This window comes from Rhea americana, unplaced genomic scaffold, assembly GCF_003343005.1.
Source record: "Rhea americana isolate MKP2758 unplaced genomic scaffold, rheAme1 scaffold_149, whole genome shotgun sequence".
NCBI lineage: Eukaryota > Metazoa > Chordata > Aves > Rheiformes > Rheidae > Rhea > Rhea americana.
This window is the reverse complement of record NW_028185583.1, coordinates 456163-470483: the sequence shown is the minus strand read 5'-3', so window position 1 is coordinate 470483 and position 14321 is coordinate 456163. Positions and strand designations below refer to the sequence as shown.

Genomic DNA, 14321 nt, shown 5'->3' with positions numbered 1-14321 from the left:
ATAACATGACATATACAGCAAAGATAATTAGATAGCTCTGGGGTTCAGTGGAAAACCTTAAACTGTAGCTCATGAAATTTTCATACACTTCCTTCCACTATGAGTTTGAGGGGAAAAAAACAGTGGGACAGCTGGTCTTCCTCCAAATTTACCGCTCCTTAAGGGAAAGCAGAATCTGGACTCACATGACTTACTACCAAGGTGTAATTCCAGGCCGAACTATCAGGGAAGAGGAGCTGCTCCGCACTGTGTCAGTGCTTGTGTTCGTGCCCCAGTGACAGAGCAGCCCTGGGAGCAGCCCCAGCCACAGCATGCTCCCAGCCCCATCTGCTTTCTATCTGCTTGACTGCTCAGCAGGCAGCTTGCAGACAGCCGGACCACCGCCTGCCCAAGCCTTCTTGCCATACTCCGGTGGGCAGAACACCACGTGAGCTGAAGGCCAGCTCTGGTCATGCTTGCAGCCACACGTGCAGAGCCACACTTGAAGAAGTAGGAGTCTGACCTGGGGCAGACTTAGCTAGAGCTGGCCACCTGGTAGCACATCTGACCTGCTGGTGAGGAAACATCTGTTGGATGAAAATGTTACTGAAACTTAGAAGAAATTCAGTCTCTCTAGGAAGAAAACATTAGTTTAGATAATGATGGGAAAGGGACCTTCCAGCTTATCTAAACAGCCAGAGATTTTGGTCTCAATGCTGTGAACAGTCCTAATAGGGCATTTTCTTGCTAGACCAGTCTATATTTTCACGTGAAGGGAAACTGCTTCTCTGGACAAGGAGGTTTGTGTTACCAACAGAAGAGATAGTGTCATGTATCAGTTCCACAGGCCTTATCAGGGGACTCCTCTTAACCAAGGAAGAACATTATTATTAATGGGAACCCAAATCTTTATTTAAACAGCTTATTGCAAGAGACTAGTGTGACTAACATAAACTGTATCTTCAACCCAGATAGTCTTTGTTTTGCATAAAAATTAACAACAAATGCGGGTTAAAACAGGCAGCTCTTTCTTGTGTCTCTGTGACACTAGTAAGTTTTTTGATTTCTTACTGAACTTTCATTTAAACCCTGCCTTTTGAGCTTTAGCGAATTCTCTTGTACTGCTGGTAAATAATGTCCTTCTGGCAAGTAATGATTGTCTAATTTTCAATAACAACATTCATCCCAATAGTTGGTTTAGTTCCAGTGGTACTACTTTGAAACCTTCCTCATAAACTTCAGTTTTAATATCTAACGTTCTCATATTAATAGTTCTGCATGATGCAAGTGTTTGCAAAAAGATGGGAGAATCAGTTTTCTGACTAAAAGACTTTCAAAAATAATTAATTTTCCATTATGTTTTTAGAAAAAAAACAAATGGACTTGGGAAGAATATGTAATTCTTCTTTCTGAAAAAAAATACTCAATAGCAGCAATTTGCCCTGTGGGGTATCAAATCTGGAAGAACTGCCGCCCAGTAAGTGGAACTCAAAGGATGTATTAAATGGACCCCCACACTTCTGTTATACATTTACACTAACCTGACTGTTCACATGCTTTGAAAATTGAACCCTAGCTGTAAGTGCTGGAGTCCTCCTGAAATCTCTGGTCATACTGCATTGTTCTTGGCTTTGGTATACTAAGACATAAATGAGCTTTTGCTCTGTTCTCTGTACAGCTATTGTTTAAAGACGTGCTCTGTCCAGGGGGAAAATCAGTCAGCTGTGTCAATGTAGAATTAAACAAGTGAAAAGGGAGTAACAAATTCAAGAAATATATTTTCAATTGTCCTAAAATTATTTGCAAATATTTATTCAAAAATTTGAATGATTTTGATTGAAAGGTACTTTTGGAAAGGGGGGAGCACTGTATTCATGGAACTGCCACAGGAAGAACATTCTTCCCTGCATCCTTCTTCCCTTTTCTTACTCTTTTTTAGTTAATAACTTTAAGGCTAAAATGCTTACTCAAGATATGAGTAACATAAGTTCAGTTCTCTGCCTGAGAGAGTAACCTAACTACCAAGCTAAAAAGTCATTGATATACATGAACATGTTAGAGAGCAGATTCAAACTAGCTCTCCCATTATCTTTATGTGAAAGCTTTAATGGCCAGGCTATCAGATAGATATAAGATAGATTTTCTGTTTTTGACAGTGATCCCTTTGCATAAAACAAATAATCATCAGTGAGGGTCACAATGAGCTTTCATTGTGCTTCAGAGATGAAACATGGAGACTTTTAGCTTTAAAACAGAGAATATTTTATTAATTATACAAAATATACAATCAGCAAAAATAATTAAAAGATCTCTACCCCACCCATATATATCCTTTAGCCTGCTGAAAAGTGTAAGAAGTGGGAGCTACAGATTCCAGTCTCTTCTGCTAGTGGGAAGAACTGAAGCAAACTTTCTCAAATACTTCGTGCTTGCTTTGACCACTGGATTATTCAGGAGGAAGAGCTCATCTTCCAGTTGCTTATGCTCATCGTTTTCTTTGCTTTCCTCACCCTCCTTTCCTAGAATATAGTGTTTCAGATCAAATAAAAAGGATTTTTCACATTTCAGTTATTCCTATTTCCCCTTACAGACATACAGTTAATTAGTTATCCAGTTGTAACCACGGCCCTCTCCCTTTGAACACCAGGAACAGGGGGAAATGTGCAAAACAGGACTTGAATACTGTCATCCCTATGAAAATATGAAATGTGATGTGCTGTCAACAGTAAGAAGCAGTTTAGGAACACCAGACAGTAAACATAAAGGCAGGATGTAAGGAACTAATACATCATTTGTTAGACTGCTAAAATCTAAAACAGAAGAATTTTATTTCAGAGAACTGTATACAAGTATTTGTATCAAATCTATCATAAACATTGTTGAAGAATCAACATATTATGAGCTTTGTTACAATCACAAGCTTTTATCTACACACAGATAGTCATAGATCTGCTATGCACATTCTTTCCCTGACATATCACTGTGCCATACATAACACTTTGTCATGGGTCAAAAACTTCAAGCACATATAGAGTAAGAGCAATCACATCAGTCAACTACCATGTCCCTGACAACACTGAAACACACTGCTAGGTCATACAGAAAAACATTGTTCATAGCTGTAACATCCACTGTCCTTAGCCAGGCTAAGAACTGTATGTTCCTCATCCCATCTATTTCATCTCCTGCTCTGAGCCATCTACTTCACACACACACCCCCAACGGAGCACCCTTCTGCAGCATTTCTTGTTTGATTATCTTTGTATCAGATGTGTAAAAATAGCACATTTTTCCATATTTTCCTATTTTCAATTAAAAATACTTTACTATCAGGAATGGAAGTCAGATTCATTGGTCTGTAGTTCACCAGATCCCTTTTAGAGCCCATTAAGTTACATGTGCAACCTGGCACAGTGGCCATTTCTATTGATCGGTAGACACCTCAGCCAGCAGTTCTGCAATTTCACATTTCAGTTAAAATTTTGGTTGGAATGCCATCCTGTCCTGGTGACTTACTGATATCTAATTTGTCTATTTGTTTTAATACTTAATTCAAATTTATCTGGCTCTTCTGATCCATCTCCTACTCCCGAACATCTCCAGCAGTAAAGATTCATGTAAAGAATTCACTGAGCTTCTCTGCTATGGCCTTATCAACCTTGAGTGTCCCTTTTACCCCTTTGTTCATCAAGTGGTCCCACTGATACCTTATTCCTGTTTTCAATGTATTTAGAGAGCTTTTTACTATCAGCTTGAGCATCCTTTCCAAGCCACTCCTAGAATTTTTGTGTTTATATTTACACTTCTTGTTCTATGTTTACACATACATAAATGCATTTGATTGAAGATTTCAATGGCAAAGGGAAAAAAAGACATTTCTGAAGACTTCAGAAAGAAGTAGTCTTTTTCTTTTAACTAAATATCCTTGTCTTTTGGTATCCCTCCTTATGTACTTCTGGCACATGTTATGATTTTAGTATTTTTGCTATCCATATAAAATAGGGTAATTATATTTGAAATAGAAAATACAGTAGTTTTCATACCTGTCAACTAGATATAATTGGCATGCATTTAATTAAAGTGTTTGCATTCTCTTATATATTAAGTGTGTGCATATGCCTGTATGTGTGTGTGTGATGGAGAGAGGCAAAGAAAGGGAGCATGCACTCCAGTGAGCAGGATTCTCTTTCTAGAAGCCCAGACTTAATCCCAGTGGAGAAAAAAAGGCTCATTGCCATTTACTCAGTGTGAGTTTGATCAGTCTTGGAGAGATAGACCAAAGAGATGCCCACCACACATATTACTGCTTTAATGAGGTCCCTGGTACCTCTTCTCCTTTTCCTCTACTTTTACAGATACCTATTGTTGTAAAATGGAGAGTGAAAAGCCAACAACTTCACTTTGAATCCCTGTTCCTACACCTGAAGGCAATGCGAACAGAGATTTTAAGTAACTTCTGTTTGTCCTAGTCACTTGGCCAAAAGAGCGGCATTATATTAAAATGGAAGTTTGAGAAAAGAAACAATTTCTACTGATTCCGTCTGGTTACCTATAAGCAATCTGTATGTTGCTAAAACTACAGGAGAGAGTAGTAATAGCAGTCACAAAGGTAGCAGTAGTACCTTTCGATTTGCGCATCTCTCTGTCATATCAGAAAGATGAGCTTTATCTTCTGTCAGCTTGTTTATGCGTGATAAAAATGAGCTAAATTAAGAATGATCAGGGAACCCCACTCCCTGCTACTGAAGCATCACACAGTAAGTGCAAGAGACAGGTGGCATAAGTGCTAAAACAAGGATGGAGAGTATCTGCTGCAGGGAATCAATCCACTGCATTAACGGCTAATGGCACACTAAGTATTTATCCATTATTTATCACATAAATGAGTATGAACTGTCTAGACAACAGAGGTGCTTTCATAACAGAGTGGCACTGATTACTGAAAATTAAAAAATGAGAGCAGATCTTAATAAATTAACTGAAAATTAGCAAATGGTAACAATCTCCACATGGTATATCTGTTCAACCTAATAATACTGGGGAGGTGAGTATTCTCTTTTAATGAAAATTAATCAATCCATTGCTATAATTACAGAGAATAATGTAAAGTATGAAGAAAAGGTAGAAGACTTGGGGTGCAATCATTTCCTGCCACTATCACATACTTTCATTTGCATGCACACTTTCATTTCAAGCTGCTTTTTGTTTTGCTTTGTTTCGCTTTATTTGCTTTGTTTTGCTTTATTTCTTTTCCCTTTCAACTTACTGGCATATCAGTGAAAACTTGAGAATATTTGTTTGTGCTACTGAGAGAAGAATAATATTACTCAAATATCTATCATATACTGGTTGTAGCACAGTAACTACAATCTACTACATTGGTCTAAACGTTTTAATGATGACAAAACACTGGGCTTGAATAAATAAGTTGCATGAGCCCAGGCTTGATCCTGTATCTTTCTCATTCAGAAGAAAAAGGGTCAAATATTCACTTCAGCTCCACTAATGATGGTATAACTGGACACACATTTGGATGTTTAGTTGAATCAGAAAACTTTATAAATTAATTCTAATAAAAGTATGGAGTTATTTAGGCATGCTAATTTATTCATGAGGGGTAGAAGAACTATATCAAATAAGTGGAAAAAACATAGTACTTAAGTGTTCCCATTATCCTAAGTACCTTAAAAAGATTACTTTTACATCAAGATTATGCAGACCACAGGGATTTAGGCAGTCATTTAAAATTTATACTAACACTAAATGTTAGTAGTTTGCATTCACCTGCAGTACACCATGTCCCCATCACAGATTAGTAATTCCCAAGAGGAGAGATATCATTAGAAAATAATTAATAAGGTTTTAATTAGGCCTGTTGGCCCAGGAAGAAATAAGTTTGTGTAATTCTTCCATCTGAATCCATTATGCTATGTTCAGTTCTCTCCCAGGCAACAGACTGTCCCATACTGAATCTTTTACCACAATAATAGTTACAGTTGGATGTTTTCAGTGACAAGGTGAAGAATGTGAAGTTTCCTCAGTTTTCACTGGAAATGCCTTAATTTTAAAAATACCTCTCTCAAAATTGTGTTGTAAACATTCAAAATATCATTTACTCTGATAGGAAGGACATCTCTCATAACAGGAAGCCAGCAAGAAAAACAAAGCAAAAAACCTCACAAACCCTACACTCCTTAAGTTTAGAAAACATAGAAGGAAAGGATAGTTTTGTGATTCATCTAAACCTGCTGAAATTATATGGAATCTTTCAAGGGTGTAGATTGGGTTCTGAATCCTGGTGTGCCATCTGGGTTGCTCACAGATAATAATGGGTGCATAAGTATATGCAAGACTTGAAGATGCTTGAAAATGGGATATATTTTTTTCAAAATGTCCATAAACATAATTTCTTCCACCTCCATTCACATAAAAACTTTGGCAAAAATAAAGTCTTATTGCATTTTCAATTATCTCTAGCAACTGCCAAAATTTCTTTAACTATGTTAGTCTTATAATGAGAGTAACTACTCAGATTTACCAGATAATATACTCCAAAAAGGGCCCCTTAAGGCTTTCAAAAGTAACCTATTTATCATATTTACAATCTCTGAGATTTCTTACAGCAAAGACATCCTAATTCAGGCTCTTCTGGTTTATTCTATTGTACTTTATTAGCTAGTAACCATACTGCTAAGCCTTGTAATAATGCTGCTTCACATCTGCTTAGATTGCCTTCTCTTCACGATGAATCTGTGAGGTATATATATTCGTATTCCTTCCACAAACAGGATAAGAGTGGCAAAGTGATTTGCAGTTATTCCACTCACTTAGTGAATTTAAGAATTAAGGTCAGGAGCTGTGGAAGCCAAACATTTGCCAAGGATATGAAGCACTAGCTTTCCTTTGAAAATACCCATTAGCATTTTTTATTCCAGTGTGTGTCCTCTGCAGTGGTTTATATGTATTGTGCAAGTGATGTCATTCAGGATAGCAAGGATTATGATTATTTCATTCATTTGCACATAAATTCCCAAAATATATCTGTCTCAAAATATTTTGAWTTTTATCAAAATAGCAAGAATCATAATGCAGAAAAAGGTGGTTGTGAGAGTGTTCAAAGTCATTTCAATGTTTTCATTTATCYGTACATGCATTTGTGGCAGATTCATTTAAGAGCTCAGATGACTTCTGTCTGAAAATTGGTCTAGATTTTCTGCTTTTCCTTTACTTTTCTCCTTTAATGCGTATTATCATTCTCTTCTCTACAATTAATCTCAATTAAATGATCATCAAACTATACAAATATGCAGAGGTGAACAAACAGTCAGGAAAGTTGTTCATGGCTGTTTCCCTAAACAATTCAATATTTGTAGCACATCAATATGTGTGTTTGTCTCCCTTCTCACTTAATATTTTTAGGTGCTTGTTAYGGTTATTATTTTTTGCAAGCGTATTTAAAGAGAGACTTTTGGAAACAGGGATATACAGCAGATTAATAAGTGAGGAAATTACAGGAATACCCTTCTGTCTACTACAGCCATAGTGGCTTTGTGTGTCTAAGAACAACTTTTAAAAGGAGGCTAAAAAATGAGTGAAGAAGTGACTTAGTCCCTCAGCACAGCCATAAGCCTAACTAAAAAGAAGGCAGGAAAAAGGATACTCCAGAGATATGAAGAAACCTGACCTGAGGATATTTTGTTCATGTTCTGCTTTTCCAGAATATGAATCAGATTTGACAAAACATTTACTATATGTGCAGGGACCAAAAAAAAAAAAAAAAAAGCATCAATATCCAGAAAAAAACATTCTATAGAACCATCTAGAGAGCAACAGCTGTAGAGTCTTCCTAACATTTTTAGTTCAGAGAAATGAGAAGCTTAAACAGCTCATGGCATCAAAGGGAAAGATGTACTGGAAAAGGCACAGTTTTTACAAGTTGTATGAAAGAAATATTGAGGATGAGCACTAGATTAAAAAAGTAGATAGAACAACAGCTTCCAGCTAGTGATGGAGAACATCTGGTTATTGCCGCACTATCTGGCAGGTAATAAAAAGCCAGTAGCATGACTTTCTGCTAGAAGTCACTCCTATCAAGAGAAGAGGAGCTGGCAAATGATAAGCACCTCCTGCAAGGAGGCTAGCAGATGATGGTAGGTACCTCAGGGTTTGCTTGGCAGCACAAAAGCACTGCAGGTCTCTGCAAAGTCCTCAAAGCCAAACGAGGTAATAAACTGACTAAATGAAATCTTTGAGATGGGGATTTGGTTACTACTGTCATTGCTAGCCAGTATCGCCTCTCTGCTACTGAATGAGATGCTCCTAGTATTCTGAGTGCTGTATTAGATGCATATTACTGCTAGCTCTTGATCAGTTATACCCTACTGTAGCCAAACCAGGTAATTATTACCAGATTCACAATAGAAGATACCTCACATCTCCCTGATTTTACAGTGCTGCCCATTACAGCTAGTTGTTACAGAAAAGAATCTGTAATTGTTTTAAAAAAACATAGTATTTTCTTCCTCTTAGATGTCCTCAAAAGTCCCAGGTATAACTGAGGGATATATAATTACATATATATGATTTTTAAATATATGAAGAAGTAGTCTTTGCTGAGAAGAATTTTCAGTCTGCATATAAGACAGAAAATATTCTAGTTCAGTCTTACAGAAAATTTGAGGTAGAGAGAGATTCCTAAATTACTGATCAACTTTTGATCAGTGATTTAGAAGAGATTTGTTCTAACTCAATTCATAGACTACATATATTAAGTCTTCAGTACAAATTAACAATTACATAGCTTTTTTACATAGTGTAAGCAACGCTACCAAATTGGGGTAAGGTACCTATTCCACTCCTAGTCCATGTTTCTTGTCCCACCTCTTATCCCTTTGCCTAGGTGTTCAGAAGAGGTAGCATGGTGATGCACTTAGGGGATTAAAGCCATCACAATGCTGATTTTAATAAGATCATCTAGAAAGTTGAGGAATGTCTCGTGACTTCTATGTTAGTTGCATGGGTACCTCCATTTATATTGAAAAGCTATTTCGTAACAATTCTTCTGTCAGGACTGTTTCTAAAAGAGCATCTAAGAGAAGGTGGACAATTAGTATACACTTATATTTAGGGTTAAATCTTCTGATTTTATAATTATTTGTGCAAATTTTGTTTGTGCATTTTTAAGGAATAAGATGCTGACTCATATTTCTCTGTGGCAAGCAGTTCTTCTTTCCATTGTTCACTGATACTCCTAAACAATACTGCGTACCCAGCCTCTTCAAGGATTTGCTGATGGGCATCTCCAAGTGGGATTGGTAACATCTTAAAACAGGACTTCAGGTAATTTATAGATAGATTATGTGTTTTGAGCAAATAAACCATTTCCTAAAGGCTACATTCTTGTTAGATTGTATCCTACAATAGATGAACACTTGCACTGGTTTACAGAGGGTCAAATTATCTGTGGATGGATAGAATATTCCTGATCAGTACTGCTCTTTCATACCTCAGAGGCCTGTTAACTTAACTTCCCTTCTCACTCTAACACTGACCTTGGTAATCACTAGAAAACATATGAAATGAAGAAATAAAAACCTTTACAGTCAAACAGCTTTGCTACATACAATGTATCTGTCCTAAATGTGAAGAAAAGTTAAGCTGCTTACCCACTTTCTGCTTCACTTACATATTCACAACTCCTGATTTGCACAGTAGGACTTCTTCTATATAAAAGCATCAGTGCTGTAAATTCTCCTGTAAAATTCTCCTGTAAATTCTGCTGTAAAATCTGCACATTTCTCCATTACAGCAAGAAAGTTCATAGTCTTTCTTTCAGAGTAATGCAAAGTTTAACTTTCAGAAAGGAAGAATTGAAGAGACTTCCAATTCACGTACATTCTGTTCCACATATCTCCTTTAAACAGTGAGGGGTTGTCTCTGGTCCAGTTCTATTTCCCATTGTTAAGTATGTAGACACATACTGTGGAATATACAGTACAAAATATGTTCAATTAATTATTTCACCCTAAATCTTAAGCCTAAACTTAAAACTAGACTGAAAATAATATTATCAGTCATCATACAAAAATATATCTGCAAAAGTATTACTAAGTACACTGTTCTTTAGAGCTGGCATGAAGGTGGGCTTTTCATTTTTGTTTTCTTTTTTCTCTATCTTTCCATTTTTATCCTTTATATCGGTACAAAGTAAATTTCCTTATTTTAAGAAAATATATTGGTAATAAATAAATAAAAAGTTTAATATTAGCATCAGCAACAGGCCCAATTACAACAGATGAACGACTGCCTTTATCAAAGATACTGTGTTGAATCTTCCTCTGATATGTGTGGCCATCTCCTACCTTCAATGCTATTTCACCTGACTGCAGAACTGTATTTTTGTATATATACATGTATATGTAAAAAACAGATATTTAAGAACAGTTCTAAACTCTTCTGTCTTAGGCATAGGCAGGCTTTTCTTCAGTACTTGCCTGTGGGCTTTTAATTTATAATGTTTCCAATAATTACACTTACATCCACTGCAAAAAAAAAGCTTAATTTTTGCATATCTGCTCAGGTAGAATCAAAAGAATCACACTGCACACATCCAAGTACACTTACCTTGGCACAGTGTATACACTCTAGCTTAAATATTAGAAATTGCAATATCAGGTACATCATCATGAGCACAGTGTGATGGGGCAGTACTCACCAGTTTCCTCTGCGTTCAAGTATGCATTACTATGTATTATTCTTTGGCAGCAACTGCTTGTGGCATAATTCCTTGTAAACAACTCATTTCATTTAAGCCAACTGTTTAAGAAAAGACATCTCCTTGCTCAGGTCTTGAAATACCTCTCAAAGACCATTCACCCACCTATTATTTGATATTCACAAAATACAATGCTGTCCAGAAAATCAACTGTAGTTCCTTTAAAAAACAACAACAAAACCCCTCATAAGCATTCTCATCTGCTAGCCTGCATAGAAAAGTACTATTACAAAGTACTGAAAAGTTGCAATCATATAGCAAGACAAAGAGTAAATTTGTAAAACTACTCATTTTTACTTTGCTGAAAAAAGAAAAAAAAAAGCAAATCCCACAGGAAAAGCAAATCCACTGCAAATGTACTTCAACCATAGTCACAGAAGACTATGCTGCCTGTTTCTCAATAGCTGGAGAGTATAAACTCCACTGTGGCACATAAAGGATAATGTCAGCTTACAATCTAATTAGCTCTCACTATAATACTGCCCAGAGATTCAACAGATATTCCTTTAAAAAAGGACATAGACACAAATGACCCACCCACAAAGGAGTTAAGTTTCCTTTCAATAGTCTAGAAATGCTAAACAAAGAGTCTAACTAGGAAGAAGTTAGAGCATGAGCCTGGCACGTTAGCTAGCCTGCCTTGAGATTTTCTTCGCTGAAAAAAGAAAATGGAGAACAAAAGTGTTTACACATTGTGCTTCACTTAAAATTTCACCTTGACTTACAAGGCTGGGTGAACATTTGTCTTCATACGAGGCTAGGATTCTTTTTGTGAGCTTTACTGAGGTCTCTATGGAAGAGTAGATAGTAGAATTGAAGAAGCATTCAAAACGGTGATCTCAAAATGGGTAGCTTTTCACTTTTTAAAAATTTTTAAGGATGCTGAAACCCTGGAAGATATTTAGCTGCATATAACTAAAAGAATAACAGGAAATGGAAATTAGCAAGTGATGTTCAGTGCATATTAATGTCTGTGGTGCCATGGTAGCAACATAGAGGTGACCTGGGAGTGAGTTCCCCTACACAGGAGCAGGAGGTTGCAGTTAGAACAGTAGAGGACATAAACTGTCTAAGTGTTAGTCAACCCCCAAAACACCATGTCAGCAGCTGATTGTAAGACATGAGCATGTACATGTATATGTTTATAATTAGTCATGTTGTAGTGATCTGCATAGAGTACTTGCTTTTGAGAGCTTATAAAACTCAAGTCCAGCAAGAACTGCACACTAACAGAGCCTCTACACTAGCAGATCAACAAATGCACTTTAGAAGTAAATCTTCTGATCACCTGCACTCATACTGTTGTGCTGTGGTTTATATCATGAAATAGGCTTAGAATGCAAGCTGGATTCTGTATGGATCAAAGCAAAGCAGAAGATGTACTTGAGACGTTCACTTAATGCACTACAGTCATTAATGAGCATTCAGTTCACAGGTCCAAGTAAGAACTAGTCTTGTTGCAAGTCCCTTGCAATACATACAGCACAGSCATCGGATCTCCAGCGTCATCTGGTCTACTCTATAGATCTGTTTGTATTGGGGCACACTACTAACCTTATTCGCCTAGTTTTCTTTGTACTGTAGACCATAATAGTTTATCCAGATACCTCTTACGCTGAACCTTATGTCTTCAATGAAACCGAACTCTTTTAATCTGTAAGACTAAAATACATGCCACAGACAACAGAAGGGTCTGACTGCCTTATGCGCTTGCCGTGGCTGTAAACTGATAGGTAAGATAACCTAATGACCTAACAGGAAATTCATGCTCCATGCTGCTAGTGGATTCTTCATGTATACTTAAAATACAATTCATCTCCGTAAGTAGAGAACTTAAATTGTGCTAATTTCTGTTAGGATAGGTGCTAGCACGTGCTCCCCTAAACAATCCTTCATTTTTTCAGAACTTGAACAGTGTAGATACCTGATTAAGAGGTCTTGACTCTATGTGATAAATAAAAGTAGGGAACACATTGCAGAATCACTGATTCCTTTTGCCTCCCAGTAGCACAATTACGATAAAGCAATTTATTGTTCAAATATTTATTACAAAAGACAGATGTATGGAGATCATGTTTATAGAAGTCATTTGTCTAATTCAAGCCTCAATGTCACTGCTACTGAGTGTTTTTTCCTTCTATAGTAACTTTTCCAGCTGGTGAAGCAATCAAACTGACTTTCAAGTCAAACACTTTAAGACCCTTTCCTTTTTAGGGTGAAAGTACACCCTTTGGCAAGTATACCTAAGTACAAGACCCCCTTAACTGCAACTGCTTGTAACATCAATGATCTCTTCAGTGGTCAAACCTCTGCTGACAGAAAAAGCTCTCATTCGTTGCCCGTAGACAAAGGCTGGTCCAATACTGATCTCTGAAATYGCACCACTGCTCACTTACCTAGGCATCATTTTGCCCTTGATTTGGCTCTCATGAGGTCTTTCGGTGTCATGCTACTTATCTGCTCTTGGACTAACAGAATAGGATGTGGTCTGAAGGACCCCTCAGAACAAAACAGGCACTGGAATTCAAGTCCTTCCTGTCACTAAGATTAGCTGTTTCTGCTGGCAATTTTATTTTGTGCTTCTTAGGGAGGAGGAAGCCATCGTAAGTCACAGCTGAGGGCATGAACCTTCCTTATGACCTTCTGGTCACTGGGACAGTACTACAAAGAACTTAGTTATAACCGGTAACAGCACAGATACTGGACCTAACATTTTAACATTAGGATAACGAGGCCTCTGCCTGACTCAAGCCACTCACAAGTATTAGGATGCACACCTCCAGTAACTGTTTGTGTGTATGTGCGTTGAATAAAAAACAAGCGAGAAGCTTGCTGCTAAGAGACATGAAGGACTTGAGGGTTCCACAGAGGCATACACAAAAGGACAGCGAACTGTTCTCAACATACAGCGGAGATCTACCGTGCAGGCTGCACTACCGTGACTGTGAAGTTACAGCTTAACCAACACTTACCAGGTAATCTCGCTTGGGCGTTTGCGCTTGCCCCTCGCACACACTGCACTACCGCCGCCCGCTTGGACCGCGGTCCGTCGGGGTGACACCTGCTCCAACCGGCGCGGTGCGCGCGCGCGGCCACGCCGCGGCGGATTGGCTGAGGCGGCATCAGCTGATCGCCCCGGAGCCCCGTCTGATGCAACGGCTGTTGGGCCGCGCGCCCGCCCCCCCCGCCCGGGGAGTTCCGCGCCGGGTCCCGCTTGCCGGCCCGCCCCGGGCTCCCGCCGTGCCCCTGCGACGCCGGCAGCAGCGTGCGCTGCGGCSGGGGGGCAAAGGGGCTGCAGTCGCCACAGGAGCGCGTATGCGAAACAGCAGTTCATTGCACAGTAATTACAAAACGTAGTTGCAGATGGGAAAGACTGAGCCTGAATTTTCTTTTAGAATTTTGTTTGAAAATGAATGCGGGCAGCCAGAATGATTTCTCTTACCCCGCACCAGTCCACAAACACGCTCACTGCTTCGCGGCTGGGGGAGCACCCCCGTGGGACGCGCGTCCCTGGCCGGAGGGCCGCGGCCGACCCCGGCGCCACCTGCCAGGGCCAGGCAGAGCGGCG

At 38.5% G+C, this 14321-nt stretch overlaps 1 long non-coding RNA gene across 1 annotated transcript; it reads right to left on the bottom strand.

Annotated features, from left to right (window-relative positions):
• Positions 1-2224: 2224 nt before the first annotated feature.
• Positions 2225-13824, bottom strand: LOC146599048 (uncharacterized). The gene is made up of 2 exons (XR_014895122.1): positions 13726-13824; positions 2225-2498 (listed from the first exon to the last, which is right to left on the bottom strand). It is a non-coding gene; the product is annotated as an uncharacterized LOC146599048 (long non-coding RNA).
• Positions 13825-14321: the final 497 nt, after the last annotated feature.